Source organism: Lissotriton helveticus, chromosome 3_1, assembly GCF_964261635.1.
Source record: "Lissotriton helveticus chromosome 3_1, aLisHel1.1, whole genome shotgun sequence".
NCBI lineage: Eukaryota > Metazoa > Chordata > Amphibia > Caudata > Salamandridae > Lissotriton > Lissotriton helveticus.
The window spans coordinates 2,089,345,130-2,089,360,870 of record NC_136061.1 but is presented as its reverse complement, the minus strand read 5'-3'; positions in this window follow the sequence as shown (position 1 = coordinate 2,089,360,870).

Genomic DNA, 15,741 nt, shown 5'->3' with positions numbered 1-15,741 from the left:
CAGGAATTACAAAGGCACAACCTGTCCTCCAGGACGAGGGACACGCCTATGGTTTTGAAAAATGAGGGATGGACGTTGTAGGCGCTCGTTACTCGTTGAAAGCAGCAACAAGCACAGGTTCTGCTCACTGGAATCAGAGCCAAGGTAGGAGGATGGTCGAAAGGTGGAGTCAGTGTGGGGAGCAATAGTAGTAATGTAGTGTTGTGGTGGGGAGGGGTACAAGTTTGAAAGATGGAGGCAGTATGGAGGGCTGTGTTGGCACAATGGAGTCAGCGTGAGGATGACTCAGTGTAAGAAAGGTGGAGACAATGTTAAGAGCAGAATTGGCTGAGAAGGGTGAACTAGGCTGAACGCTTGAAACGCAGAGGTAGCATGGAGGGAAGTGGTGGTACCAAAGAGCTGCGAGGAAGGCTGAATGGTTGAAAGATGGAGAGGTGTGAAGGGCAGTGGTGGTTCAGCGAAGTTGGGGTGAGGATGGTTGAAAGGTGGAGACAGCATGGCAGGCAGTGGTTGGATAATGGACATGGTGTGGAATGCAGTGGGGCCCAGAGTGGAGTTGAAGAGTGATGGATGAGGATAGAGAGGGGGGGGTGTGAAGAAGCCAAAATGTGAATTGGGAAATATTTATAAATATTGGAGTCGGTAAGTATTGCCTGTTTGCAACCCACTGAACATACTCCTGGTTTTGGTGTGACAACAAAACTTTAAATTATACATACACCTTATCCTTCCACTATCCAAGAGAGAAAACATTCTCCAGGGCTCCAAGGCTGAACACAAAGCCATTAGAGCCCAGCATTTTAAGGGCATCCAGGTCCCCTAATGACCCATACTTCTTCTGTAGTTGAGTGGTCCGGCTCACCCACACCTAAGTGCTCGTATTCACACCGGATGCAGAGTCTGAGATGAGATGACTCGTATCGTTTCCAGCTGGTTTCGATTTATCCAGGTTCAACGCTGCGAGCGGGGACAGGAGAAGTGCATGTGCATGCACATTGCATGTCCGGGCGCGTGCCAGCACTTATAAGGAATAATTTAAATAGCACAGATGGTGCTGTGCCTAAAAGTTGAATTTAATTTCCATCAGTGTCTCATTCTCATGTGTCTCCTGTGTTGGTGGGCTCTGTCAAGTCATTCTGTGGCCCTTGGTGGAAGCTATTTGGGAAATGTTCCTCTTTTTTGGTTTTAGAACTCTGGTCACTCTAGCACAGTGTTCTTCAATCTCAGGGGGGCGCGCACTCCACCGTAAAACCTTTGTTTACTACTGTCCATCGTCACAACTACATTAGCTTCCGCTATTTCTTCAGCCCTTTCAAAATGGGGCCTTTGCATTGGAGAACAAGAGCCAATCAGCACATAGAACGTCATCACTGATGTTCCACCAATGAGGGGGACAGCATTATAGATGGGAGGAAGTGCGCAAAATTTTGGGTGCATAAACTCCTGCACACTACTTTTGGCGCTTCTTCACTCCTGCCGTTTGCCCCGTGCTTGCTGCCTTTTCTTCTTTGCCTGCTGCCTCGCTCTGAAGGGTCTCGCCTCGGAACATTTTACATCACCAACAGGTAAGTAAAAGGGAACAGAGAGGGCATCTGCTTTCCTAAAATAAGTCTGTTCACTTTCGGTTTGACCGCACAGGAGCCTCCGTGCCTTCCACTTCAGCTTAGGCCTTTTGGGGGTGGGAGGGGGAATGATGCTCATACAATTGACTATATTAAATGTCAGCTGCGAGTATCTTATTTAAACTACTTTTTGGGTGTGTACATTGTCTGCCCACGAAGCATACATCAGATCCTATGACATCATGGGGTTTTGCTGATACTATTTAGCACTGGCCGACAGTCCTAGCAGTTAATTGGACCTCACAATGATATATAATAAATGCAGAATGGAAAATAACTATCAGATGGGGCACAGTACAAAGGGGAACTCGTACAAATCCTGATCTATGTGCGGAGAGCCAAGGACAGCTCTCGGGTGGGACGGGCTGTTGAGGACAGGCGCTGCACTCCTCGAGTTCTGTGGACAGAGCTGGTGTGGGCTGTTGCAGGCAGGCGCTGCACTTCTGGAGTTCTGTGTGCAGAGCTGGAGCGGGCTGTTGAGGACAGGCGCTGCACTCCTGGAGTTGTGTGCACAGAGCTGGTGCGGACAGTTGAGGGCAGGCGCTGCACTCCTGGAGTTGTGTGCGCAGAGCTGGTGCGGGCTGTTGAGGATAGGCGCTGCACTCCTCGAGTTCTGTGCGCAGAGCTGCTGCGGGCTGTTGAAGGCAGGCGCTGCACTCCTGGAGTAGTGTGCGTAGAGCTAGAGTGGGCTGTTGACGGCAGGCGCCGCGCTCCTGGAGTTGTGTGCCCAGAGCTGGTGCGGGCTGTTGAGGACCGGCGCTGCACTCCTGGAGTTGCGCTGCACTCCTGGAGTTCTGAGCACAGAGCTGGTGTGGGCTGTTGAAGGCAGGTGCTGCACTCCTCGAGTTGTGTGTACAGAGCTGGGTCAGTCTGTTGAAGACAGCTGCTGCACTATGCTTAATGTCTTGACTTTCCATACTCAATTTGACTTATAACTGGGGAATCAGGTTCCAGAAATATTGCCGGATATGGCCTGAGACGACGGTCCATTATTTAGTGTACCAGGTTCCAGAAATTTTTGTCAGGTGGTGGGAGGCCCTACATCTAAAGAAATTCAGCTGGGGGGGGCTCAACCTAAAAAACGTTTGAAGACCTCTGCTCTAGCATGACTCCATGTAAATTAGGGTTCATACAGGTAAATTGCATTATCCTGGCTGTATATGTGGAGGGAAAGGTAAAGGAGGGGGTCCTGGATGGTACACTGTACCAGTGCCATCTCCCCAAAAATGCATAACGTTTTGTTCTCCCTATGGAGGGTGACCAGATTTTCAGACCCCAAAAAATATGGATAGAAATAGAACTGAATGCTGATGCTACCTGTGGTCACTATATATATATATAAATCCCGTGATCAAGCCTTTGGAGGAGGTGAAACGCGTTGGGACTAGCAAGGAAAATAAAGCCGCTGTAAAGCTTGTTTGAAAAACAAATTGCGAGAGAGTGCGTCTTTATTTCAGCTCGTAACTGACTGATTGGTTTTTGTATATATATATATATATATATATATATATATATATATATATATATATATATATATATATATACTATATACTGCTCACCGTGCTACATAGCACGTGTGCACTCCTCTTAAGCGAAATAATGCCAAAATCCAGCAGTCTGCTCCAAAGATGTTCTTCTTTATTTAATGTGAGCCAAACATAAACGAGCACCCTACGCGTTTCGTCGTTGCCGCCTTGCTCACGGGTAACTATATTTATATATATATATATATATATATATATATATATATATATATACACATTAATATATATACACACACATACATAGATAAATAGATGTATACACACACACACTGTTGCATGAAAATGAATGACTCCCTATTCCACGCTTTGATCCTGGCAGGCTTGTGATCCTGGGCATGGGTGATGGGCTTTGTAGATGCTGATTCACCTCTCATTAACTCCTGTGAGCCCAGGCAACTCGATTCTGCTGTGTTGAAAGGGCTGGTGTTACCGTGAACCTGCACTGTACTGTGATAACTGTGCTTGCTCACCTGACCCTCCCCCCCTCTTTTACTGGGTGTTAAACAAAAGTGGGGAGGTAGGACGAAGGTGAGGGGGGCAAGAGAAATAGGATCTCTGAGAAGAAAAGCAGTCAAAATGCAGACATGGGCACCAGCAGCCTCCAGAAACTGTGTTTAAACATACCATTCTTCAGAACCATATCAAGAAAAGACTGCTGTAGGCATCTCTTGCGCCCCTCTAAATGCCTGCGCCCTGAGAATGAGCCCAGCTTGGAAATGAAAACAAGCATGACAATGCAATAGGTCTCGCATTTTCAATACTTTGACCTATTGGTATTGTAAATGACAATATCTTTTATTATTGCAGGTTTTTTAAACATAAATAAAAGGCATTGTCATTTACAATGACAAAAGCTCAAAAGCTCGTTTTTTATTTAGGTCTCGCCTAAGCCATCCCGTTAGGGATGCTTGGCGAGATTAAAGTAAGGGCTCTGAAAAATGCACCCAAAGGTGGATTGCTTACAGTGCATGTGAGCCGGGCGCGTGCACATCGCACACCATTTGGCAGCCTGTGAGCCTCAGCATCAGACTTCAAAGGAATCCGCTCCCCCGCCCCCGCCATGCAATGCCGAGAGCTTGTTAAAGGAGCCGCTCCTCCTACAAGCTCTTAAACACAAAGAATCTGCTCCCCCACCCCTGACACACAATGCTTGTTCCGTTTTACTCACTCTTTGCTACTCGTACTACCCTGCTTTCCCCGGTTCTCTTCCCTCTGTATCTCTGCTCTCCGACTTTCTTCCCTTAGCGTCTCTCTCTCTCTCTCTCTTCCCCTCATCCCCTCTACCATCCTCTCCCTTCTTTCGCTTTCTGTCCCTCTCTTAACCCCCTTCTCTCCCTACCCCCACCTTTTCTTCTGTTTCCTACGTGCGTCTGTTCCCGTTTTCTCAACTTCTGTATCTCCTCCCGCCCCTCGCTCTTTATTGCCCTGTTTTTTTATTCCACCCCCTGTTTGTTATCTTTCTATGCTTGTTTGGTTTTCTTCTTCTGTATTTCGTCCCGTACGCTCCCCCTTTTATCTTCTCTTTTGTGCCATTTCTTCTTTTTTCTCGTCACTTACCGCTTTTCCTCCCTGTTTCTCTTTTCTTCCTTTCTTTTACCCACCCCTGATCGCTCTTTCTTCCCACTCTATCCCTTTCTGTCCGTGTCTCCGGCCCTCGTGTGCCCTGAGGCAGGCTCTCGACTCATTAAGGCGCTGGAATGCGCCAGTCACCGAACGGAACATTAAGAGGCTCTTAAAATTTAATGAACTATTAACTTCTAATGCACTCCATTTAAAGGGTAGAACAGTGCCCCGTGACCCGCGAGCAGGCGGTGTGTACGCAGTCACTCTGGCACAGGCTCTGTGGCGCACCTAGGGCTGGTCTCTGGGGATCTCGCTTCTCAAAGTAGGGGAACATTTGCAATCCGAGTCGCTACCTCTCAGCTATTCATAAGAGTCTAGTTCACCTCGGTTTGTACCTGTGATCTTCGTGGTGCACAACTGTGTGCCCGGAAGCAGGCTCCTTGCAGATTTCTTCCAGTGTTGGGGCTTAGCTTCCATTTGGCGTAGCAGGTGCACTGGCGACTTGACCCGAGGGCCCACTGAACCCTAATTATTGCCCCAGTTCACTCATTTCCTTCCTTGAGCACAGATCACCTCGGCTGTGTGACCGCAATCGAAGCTGTGAGTAAGCGCACACCGTCACCACCATGTCCACAACCACCATGTCCACCACCTCCACCACCGTGAGTAAGCGTACACCATCACTACCATGTCCACAACCACCACGTCTACCACCACCACACCCACCACCACCACCACCATGTCCAACACCACATCCACCACCACTATTTCCACCACCACCACCACACCCACCTCCACCACCACGACGTCCACCACCACTAAGACCACCAACACATCCACCACCACCACGTCCACCACAACCATGTCCACCACCACCACGTCCTCCACCACCACCACGTCCATCACCACCATGTCCACAACCACCACGTCCACCACCACCAAATCCACCACCACCATGTCCAACACCACCAGCATGTCCACCACCACCACGTCCACCACCACCACATCCACCACCACCATGACCACCACCACAATGTCTACCACCAACACCACCACATCCACCACTACCACGTCCACCACTACCATGTCCACCACCACCACCATGTCCACCAGCACTGTGTCCACCATCCACCACCAACACCACCACCATATCCACCACCACCACCACATCCACCACCACCACATCCACCACCACCACGTCCGCCACTACCACCTCCACCACCACCACCTCCACCACCACCACGTCCACCACCACTACATCCACCACCACTATGTCCACCACCACTATGTCCACCACAACCATGTCCACCACCACCACTTCCACCACCACCACCACCACACTCACCTCCACCACCACATCCACCACCACGTCTACCTCCACCACCACATCCACCACCAAGTCCACCACCAAGTCCACCACCAAGTCCACCACCACATCCACCACCACGTCCACTACCACCATCACATCCACCACCACATCCACCACATCTACCACCACCACGTCCACCACCACCACATCCACCACTACCACGTCCACCACCACCATGTCCACCACCACGTCCACCACCACCACATCCACCACCAGCGCATCCACCACCACCGCATCCACCACTTCCACCACCACCACCATGTCCACCACCAACACCACCACATCCACCACCACACCCACCACTACCTCCACCACCACGTCCACAACCACAACCACCACAACCACCACAACCACCACCTCCACCACCACATCCACCACCACTACGTCCACAACCATTTTCACCACAACCACGTCCTCCACCACCACCACATCCTCCACCACACCCACCTCCACCACACCCACCTCCACCACCAGCACGTCCACCACCACCACCTCCACCACCACCACATCCACCACCACCACCACGGCCACCACCACGTCCACCACGAGGCCACCTCGCTCTATTGCCCTCACTCTATCTATCTATCGCCCTCACTCTATCGCCCTCACTCTATCTGTCGCACTCACTCTATCTGTCGCCCTCACTCTATCTGTCACCCTCACTCTATCTATCGCCCTCCCTCTATCTATCTATCTATCTATCTATCTATCTATCTATCTATCTCCCTCACTCTATCTATCTATCTATCACCCTCACTCTAACTGTCACCCTCACTCTATCTATCTATCTATCTATCCATCGCCCTCACGCTATCTATCTATCGCCCTCACGCTATCTATCGCTATCTATCTATCTATCTATCTATCTATCTATCTTTACATCGCCCTCATTCTATCTATCTATCACCCTCACTCTATCTATCTATCACCCTCACTCTATCTATTGCCCTCACTCTATCTATCTATCTGTCGCCCTCCTTCACTCTATCTATCTATCTATCTATCTATCTATCTATCTAAAAAGACCTGGCACAATTGGTGTGGGTCTCCCTTCCATTTTTGCTGTTGCCTCATGTGTTTTGCTGGTGTTAGATGCGTTGGGCACTGCGGCACTGGACAGCACTGATTGTGCCACCCACAGAAGCGGCCTTGTAAAATGTGTCTAAGGTCTGCCATTGCAGAGCCTGCGTGCAGTCTGGTACTGTCATGCTGACTGGGCAAGTGTACCCACTTGCCAGTTCCTAAACCTTCCCTTTTCTTCATATTAGTCACCCCTGTGGTAGGCCCAAGGGCAGGGTGCTTTGTAAGTATAAGGTGGGACAAGCCCTGATGTGTGTGGCATGTCCTAATAGTGAATTACAGCCATTTTCGTTTTTCACTATTGCATGGCTGCCTGTTTTCCATAGGCCAGAATGGGCTGTTAGAAATATTACAGTTTATAATCCTGGCAAACTCAGAGAACATGGTAGAAATTTGAGTTTAGTATGCCTGGACTCAGACTAATAAAATACATCTTTTAGTGAAGTTTATTTTAATATTCTGTGTTTGCAAATACCACTTTTAGAAAGTAGGTATTTGCTTGCCTAACCATTTGAGCCTGCCTCTGCGAGGTTGTGTATTACTTTGTCTGGTTTTGTGAGTGACAGGGCTGGGGGATTCCAAGAGACAGGCTAGGGCAGCCCGGTGATAAATAGGGAGATCTGCATCTAGATGGGAGGGAGGAGATGCACCTGGGACCTGAATAGGGCTGGGCCTTCCGCTACAATGCTGGCTCCACTCCCTGTGGTGCGTCTGATGTCTCTGCCCTGCACACTGAAAGAAGAGAAGGAAGACTGTCAACAAAGTGCTCCAGGACTGTACTTGCCTTCCACAATGCTGGGTCCACCTCCTGTGGGGCGTCTGATGTGCCTGCCCTGCGCTGTGAAAGGAAAGGAGAAGTCTGGTAAACAGAGTACTTCAGAACTGGTTTGAACTGGGCACAGGCCCCTCTCCCCTCAGAGAACAAAGAATTTAGGGGTATAAGTATTGGGACACTGATCCCATGAAATTGGATCACTTCTGGACTTACAAGACGAAACCTCTGCTGAGGAGAAGGAACCTAAAGAAACTGAGGAGAGACTATTCCGAAGCTGAAGTGCTGCTTGGGGGATTGGCCTGCAGTGGTTGCCTGACTGCCAAAGAGAGGAGAAAGAACTTTATGGATTTTTCTTTCAACTTGTGCAAAGATCTTCAAGGGCTTGGAAGAGAGCTTGCCCCCTGACCGAAGTCCCAGGACCAGTGGACTTCAAAAGCCTTTGTGAATTGCTGGTGGAAACAAGTGGCTACAGAGTCAGGGAGCTGTGACCGACTCTCACGACCGGCCCGGTGTCCTGTAGGCACCGCACCAAGCAATGTCCGCCTCGAACAACGCAAGCTCTGAGCTCACCAACTCAGTCCTGATGCCGTCACCAAGCCTGCACCGCGACTGGAAGGACAACGCGACGTGCAACGCCTCGCTACACCGAATTGAACTGGTCTGACCGACGCGGTCACTGCTGCCGATTTCGAGTCCTGTGACCGCACCGGCGTTGGGCACCACCTCTCGTGCTTTGCGACGTACCACCCGACTCGCACCGCTGTCCGGACTGATCGACGCCAGCTCCCAAACTCCGGCTCGTTCGCCACACCACACCACAAACTGCAAGCACCCTATCGAAGCACTGTCTCGCCCTGCAACGCAAGCCTTGGATTCACCGTCTCTGTCAATGGGCCATTGCCTGCACCAAATCGAGGGGCAACGCGTCCTGCAACGCGTCCTGCAACGCTTCCTTTCTGCACCGCGACGATCACCGGAACCGGCTCGCACATCCGTGCCTGCCGCCCCAAGTAAAAGGTACTGTGACTGAGTCTGTCGACCATTGACTGCGCCCGTACCGGCGCGGTCCGCTGGATTTGCTAGACTCTGTTATTTTCAACGACGCTGTAGCCCGTCCGGGATACCGACTCGCACAGAACCTTGATTTAAGCCTTTTTAACAAGAACTCTTGAAAGCTAATAGTACTGTGGATTCTTTTTGTCCTTTATTGGTCTTGTGGTAACTCTATATAAAGTATAACTTATTTTTTATATAAAACCTGTGTGGTGTCCATTTGTAGTGTTGTCACTGGGTTACTGTATGTGGTCATAAATGCTTAACTTACACCGCCTCTGAAATAAGCCTTGACTGCTTGCGCCACGCCACCTAGAGGGTGAACAGGGGTTATTTTGGGAGTGTAATTCCCCCTTACTCTGACTAGAGGAGAGGGTCCCTATTTGTCACAAGTACCTACCTGTGCCAACTAGAGACCCCCAATACTAACACTATCTATCTATCGCCCTCACTCTATCTATCGCCCTCACTCTATCTATCGTCCTCACTCTATCTATCTATCGCCCTCACTCTATCTATCGCCCTCACTCTATCTATCGCCCTCACTTTATCTATCGCCCTCACTCTATCTATCACCCTCACTCTATCTATAGTCCACACTCTATCTATCTATCGCCCTCACTCTATATATCTATCGCCCTCACTCTATATATCTATCGCCCTCACTCTATCTATCTATCACCCTCACTCTATCTATCGCCCCTCACTCTATCTATCTATCTATCTATCTATCTTTCGCTCCCTATCTATATATCGCCTTTACTCTATCTATCTGTCTATCTATCTATCGCCCTCTCTATCTGTCTATCTATCGCACTCACTCTATCGCCATCACTCTATCTATCGATCGCCCTCACTCTATCTATCTGTCTATCTATATATCGCCCTCACTCTATCTATCTATCGCCCTCACTCTATCTGTCGCACTCACTCTATCTGTCTGTTGCCCTCACTCTATCGCCCTCCCTCTATCTATCTATCTATCTATCTATCTATCTATCTATCTATCTATCTATCTATCTATCTATCTCCCTCACTCTATTTATCTATCTATCTATCGCCCTCACTCTATCTATCTATCTATCTATCACCCTCACTCTATCTATCGCCCTCACTCTATCTATGTATCTATCTATCTATCCAGAACAACGAAGAAGTACCAGAGGGTCTAACGAAAAAGAGGTTTTCTGTGTATGAGGAACAGGCAAACGACATAGGACTCGTGAACTTAACCAATAAAAGGTGATATACAATGACAACCCATTAGATGGTCAGAGATACCCATCAGTCACCACTCGGAACCGCCCTTCATCATTTGGGATTTTTTCAAAACCATCTATACAGTTGTGTTTTGTACAGACAGAAAGAGACCAAGATGTGAATGGGTCCCTTCCGCTGAGCAAACAATAGTATGGTTTACCACTCCTAGAAACTGGTGAGTGGTCAAGTGTGGTATGACTGGGGGAGTGCAGTGCAAAAAAAGTCTTAACGTGAAAAAGTAATAAACATAAGGAAGTGTGTTTAAAATTGGGTGAGGAAGCATAGAACAAACTTTATTCGGGTGATGCTCACTCTACCAAGATTAAAAATTTGTTAAAGACAGTTTGAAAAAATGCGCTGTCTAGAGGTGGAACTGGGTCGACATGTTTCAGCAACAAGTGGACATAATAGTCCTTGCTTTCTTCAGGACCTTTACAACAAATACATGCTACTGCATCAATAAAACAAATAATGAGTGACAACTAAAAGACAAATATGGCAGACAAGTACAGAGATCACCTGCAGATTCCCGGTGAAGAGTCTTGTCTGTAGCTTACAGCTTATGTCGTTCACTAAAGAGGTCAGAACAGAAAAGAGAGTCACAAGTCAGACCGACTGACCACATACACACAACCTCATTTGTAAGATAGGTCTAATAAAAATAGACCTTAGACTCAGTCACACCAGTAGTGTTAACTAAGGACACTCAAAGAAATAGTGTAATCGGTTTACCATGTCGGGATACATTATTTATATGCCAAATATAATCTTACCATAGCTTGTAAGACGTGAAGACCTCACCCCACCTGGCAGTGGCTCCGGAATAGAGTGAAGCACCGCTCTACGAAACATGAACAAAATAAAATAAATAGAGGCATGTTTTTCCAAAGTGTACAGACACCTGCATGATAAAGAAGCCTTCAGGAGACTTAGTAACTCCGGGGAATTTAGAGTTATATACAACAACTCCACACCCGTCTCTCGAGTCTATCAGGGGTGGTTAGTAGATTTAGTATGAAACCGAGTACCCCGGATACTAGACTCGTATGTCCGTGATAAAGTGCAAACTAGTTATTCAACCGACCGCTATCAATCGGTACTTCAGAATCAACTGAAGTATGTCGCTTAAAATATCTTGCGCAAACGCTAGGAGAAAGGTAGCAATCTTACCTAACCGTCGGTACTTCCTGGCCGGCGTCTGAACCGACTGGGGAGGCACCGAACGGTCGCTTAGTGTCTCAATAAAAGGGATAACCTGATTCGCCGCAACGACCACGTGACAGACTCATCGGCCTTATGATTGGTTAGATAGCGAGCTAAGAGTGTTACAACGCTCGTCATTGGTGGCATTGCGTTCTCCAGGTAACCCTTGTGTTTATACACATGGTACTGTAGCCGATCGCTACAATCCAAACCAGGATACGTGTCCATAAGGCGACGGTAAATACTGTACATATTCCCTGTCTTAGACCTGTACAAGGTTGTAGAAAAAATACAGAAAAAATACACATTCCTTGACCACGAACACAGGGTCAACTCCCTAGTTGTGGAGGGCTGCATAGTAGCCAAAGTCAATCGGAAGATTCTGCTCGAACACTGCTGTGTCACGTGTGAAATATAGATAGTGTTTATAAAAGTTATCTCTCTGTGAGATTTTAAGTTACTCAAAAACTGAACACAAAAACTTGGATAGCAAGTCCTACAGCTGTATAATTATGTGAGCAAATAGAGGAAGTGCCACGGGGTTACAACGCTCGTCATTAGCGGTAGTGCATTCACTGAGTAACCAGTGTGTTTGTATACATAACCGCGTGGAGGTCACTATGATTTAGCCCACAGATGTGTCCATAAAGTTAAACGAACTACTCTTCAAGACTACTTTTATCAATGCCAGACCTACTTAAATGGGTAGCAGGTCATAACAGAGAAGATGGTGAATGACATGACTGGTATCAAAGGTGAGACTATTAGATGTTCATGTATTTACAGGGTGGACCAGGGAATTTCATCATTCAGCCCGTTGCGGTGAGTATCCAGTTTCAGAACCCATCTCTGCTCCTTCCGAAGGAGAAATGTTGCTACATCTGCGGTGTGAGAGGGAATGAAGGGCTGTTCTAGCACAGTCCATTGGAATGCAGTGGAGGGATGGTTAGCTTCTAGAAAGTGTGTAGTTAGCTTAGTAGCCTGCCTTTTACAACGGATTGTGCTCTTGTGTTCTGATATCCTAATACGTATTTTACGTGTGGTCATCCCCACATAATTATATCCACATGGGCATGTGATGAGATAGACTAGTCGATCACTGTTGCAATTCGTGAATTTGTTTAGTTTCCAGGGTCGCGATGTTCCTATATCAATCTCAAACCCAATTCCAGGTCCACTACAGTCCCCCGTCCACCTCGACAGGGACGAGGAGTCTGATTAGCAATTCTGCGAAGACCAAGGACCCGACACAGAACAGTGCGGAACCAGCATTGTAATCAACTTAAGCAGACATACCCTTACTCCAATAGAGGATAAGGCCCTCAACAAAGGCCTTGGATTTGTACCCACCCATCGGAATGATCATTTCGAGACTCGCTTGGAGCTCGCGAAATTTCTGAGGAAGATTAGACTACACTTCTTCTTTGCGGACAAGGAACCACCTATACAAGATGACAGGGATATCAATACCGGGTTGAAGTGTAAGTCTACTTTCACGCCTCCCACCCATCTGATGCCACCACAGGTTCTAGCCTTCGAACAGGCTATTGAGAAAGAAGTAGAGAGTCTTTTCTCTGACAACAATTTTCTCTTTTTCTCTTTTTCTTTTAGACCCTCTGGTACTTCTTCGTTGTTCTGTATCTGTGGGGGCCGTTCCCAGAGATTGGTCTTTAAATATTCCCCCGGGTCCTACACTGCCGTAGTGTTTTTGTTCTATCTATCTATCCATCTATCTATCGCCCTCATTCTATCTATCTATCTATCTATCTATCTATCTATCTATCTATCTATCTATCTATCTATCTATCTATCACCCTCTATCTATCGCCCTCACTCTATCTATCTATCTAACTATCTATCTATCGCCCTCACTCTATCTATCTATCGCCCTCACTTTATCTATCTCCCTCACTCTATCTATCTATCTATCCATCTATCTATCTCCCTCACTCTATTTATCTATCTATCGCCCTCACTCTATCTATTTATCTATATATCGCCCTCACTCTATCTATCGCCCTCACTCTATCTATCGCCCTCACTCACTCTATCTATCTGTCTATCGCCCTCACTCTATCAATCTATCGCCCTCATTCTATCTATCGCCTTCACTCTATCGCCCTCACTCTATCTATCTATCACCCTCACTCTATCTATCTATCTATCGCCCTCACTCTATCTATCTATCGCCCTCATTCTATCTATCTATCGCCCTCACTCTATCTATCCATTGCCCTCACTCTATTTATCCATCGCCCTCACTCTATCGCCCTCACTCTATCGCCCTCACTCTATCTGTCTATCGCCCTCACTCTATCTATCTATCGCCCTCACTCTATCTATCGCCCTCACTCTATCTATCTCTCGCCCTCACTCTATCTATCTATTGCCCTCACTCTATCTATCGCCCTCCCTCTATCTATCTATTGCCCTCACTCTATCTATCTATCGCCCTCACTCCATCTATCGCCCCCACTCTATCTATCTGTCTATCTATCTATCGTCATCTCTATCTGTCTATCTATCGCACTCTATCTATCGCCATCACTCTATCTTTCGATCGCCCTCACACTATCTATCTGTCTATCTATATATCGCCCTCACTCTATCTATGGCCCCCCCTCTATCTATCTATCGCCCTCCCTCTATCTATCGCCCTCCCTCTATCTATCTATCGCCCTCCCTCTATCTGTCACCCTCACTCTATCTATCACACTCACTCTATCTATCGCATCAACACAGCATCTCTCGGGAGGAGGAGCTTCGCGGGCATCCATGATGGTCGTGTGAGCACAGAGCTCCCCGGACCCGCGCCGCCCTTCGCAAATATCCTGACTACATCCTGCTTTTGAAGACGGGCTTTCGTTCGCAATCCCTCGCTGACCTCGACGATCTTTGAAGAACTGAATTCGGACGTTGGGGTCCACTTTTACATCGCATCAAACTTTTGCGGGGCCTCGGTTGATCGGCAGGCCGTGGAGTAGTTCAACAACAACGGCTGAAGGGGTCTCCCTCTGATCCGCCCCAGTTTAACTTTCAGTTTCGTTTTCTACTCCCGGCTCGGATTGAGTGAAGCGATGCCCTAATCGACCTTTGGCCGGCCTGGTGTTTTTACATTGCTGTGTGCTGTCCTTGCTGAGTGCCTTATTTCCAGCTTTCTTGGCGCCTACGCTATTCTGACCCAGTTTCGTTGTCTTCTTGGCCACTCTACACCTGGCCATTTTCACCAGGTCGCGTGGGCCCCTCTGGGGTCCCTTCTCCAATATGGCCACCAAACCTGAAACTGAGAGACGCAAGGTCAAGACACCTCTCCGTGGGGGACAGACCCAGACGAATATTATGGATCACTACTCCCATTTAAAGGGGTCCCCCAGCGGTGCTGGCCGCACCTCTGACCATCCTAAGGCCGATTCTGCTGCAACCTCTGAGGTATCGTTGCAGGACGTCATGAGTGCCATCACCAGCATGAGGGCCTCCATGGGACAGCAGTATGAGGCCCTTGCCTCTAAGATCGACACGGTGGCCGTAGACGTCACGCTGATTAGAGCGGACTTGGCGAAGACTAACGAGAGGGTCAAATCGTTGGATTTGAAGACCTCCAGCCTGATTACGGATGTCACGGACGCTCAGACTGAGATCGGTAACTTGCGCCCCTCTCACGACATGATGGCTCGTCGCCTCGAGGATTATGAAAATAGGGCCCGTCGTAATAATGTACGCCTTATTGGTGTCCCTGAAAGTCCCGAGACTCCTGCATCCGACCTTCTCGTGGAAGATCTGGTCACGAATTATCTCGCTCCCGCCGGACTTAGCAAATTCTTTGCTGTGGAAAAGGCCCATCGAGTCCCAGGCGGAAAGGCGAAGCTGGGTGCCCCCCCGAGACCCATTATTGCAAGACTATTCCACTTTCGGGATAGAGATGCTATCCTTCAAGCCTCGCGGGACAAAGGCCCTATGAAATTCGAAAATGCCTCTGTGACCTTCTATCCCGACTTTACACCGCTCGTTCAGAGGCAGGAATTTCAGGGAGTAAAGAGACGGCTGCGGGACCTGGGCCTTGAGTACGCCATGTTGTTCCCGACCAGACTTCGGATCGAATATCAGAAACGTACGTTTTTCTTTGATCGCCCAGACAATGTTAGTGACTGGCTCGATTCTTTGCCCAAGAAAGATGGTCGATCTGGGCACCCTGGTGGCGCCGACGGTGGCATGCCGGATTGAGAGTGACACTGTGGATCCTGGCGTCTGAACTTTTCTACTATTTCAGCTGAG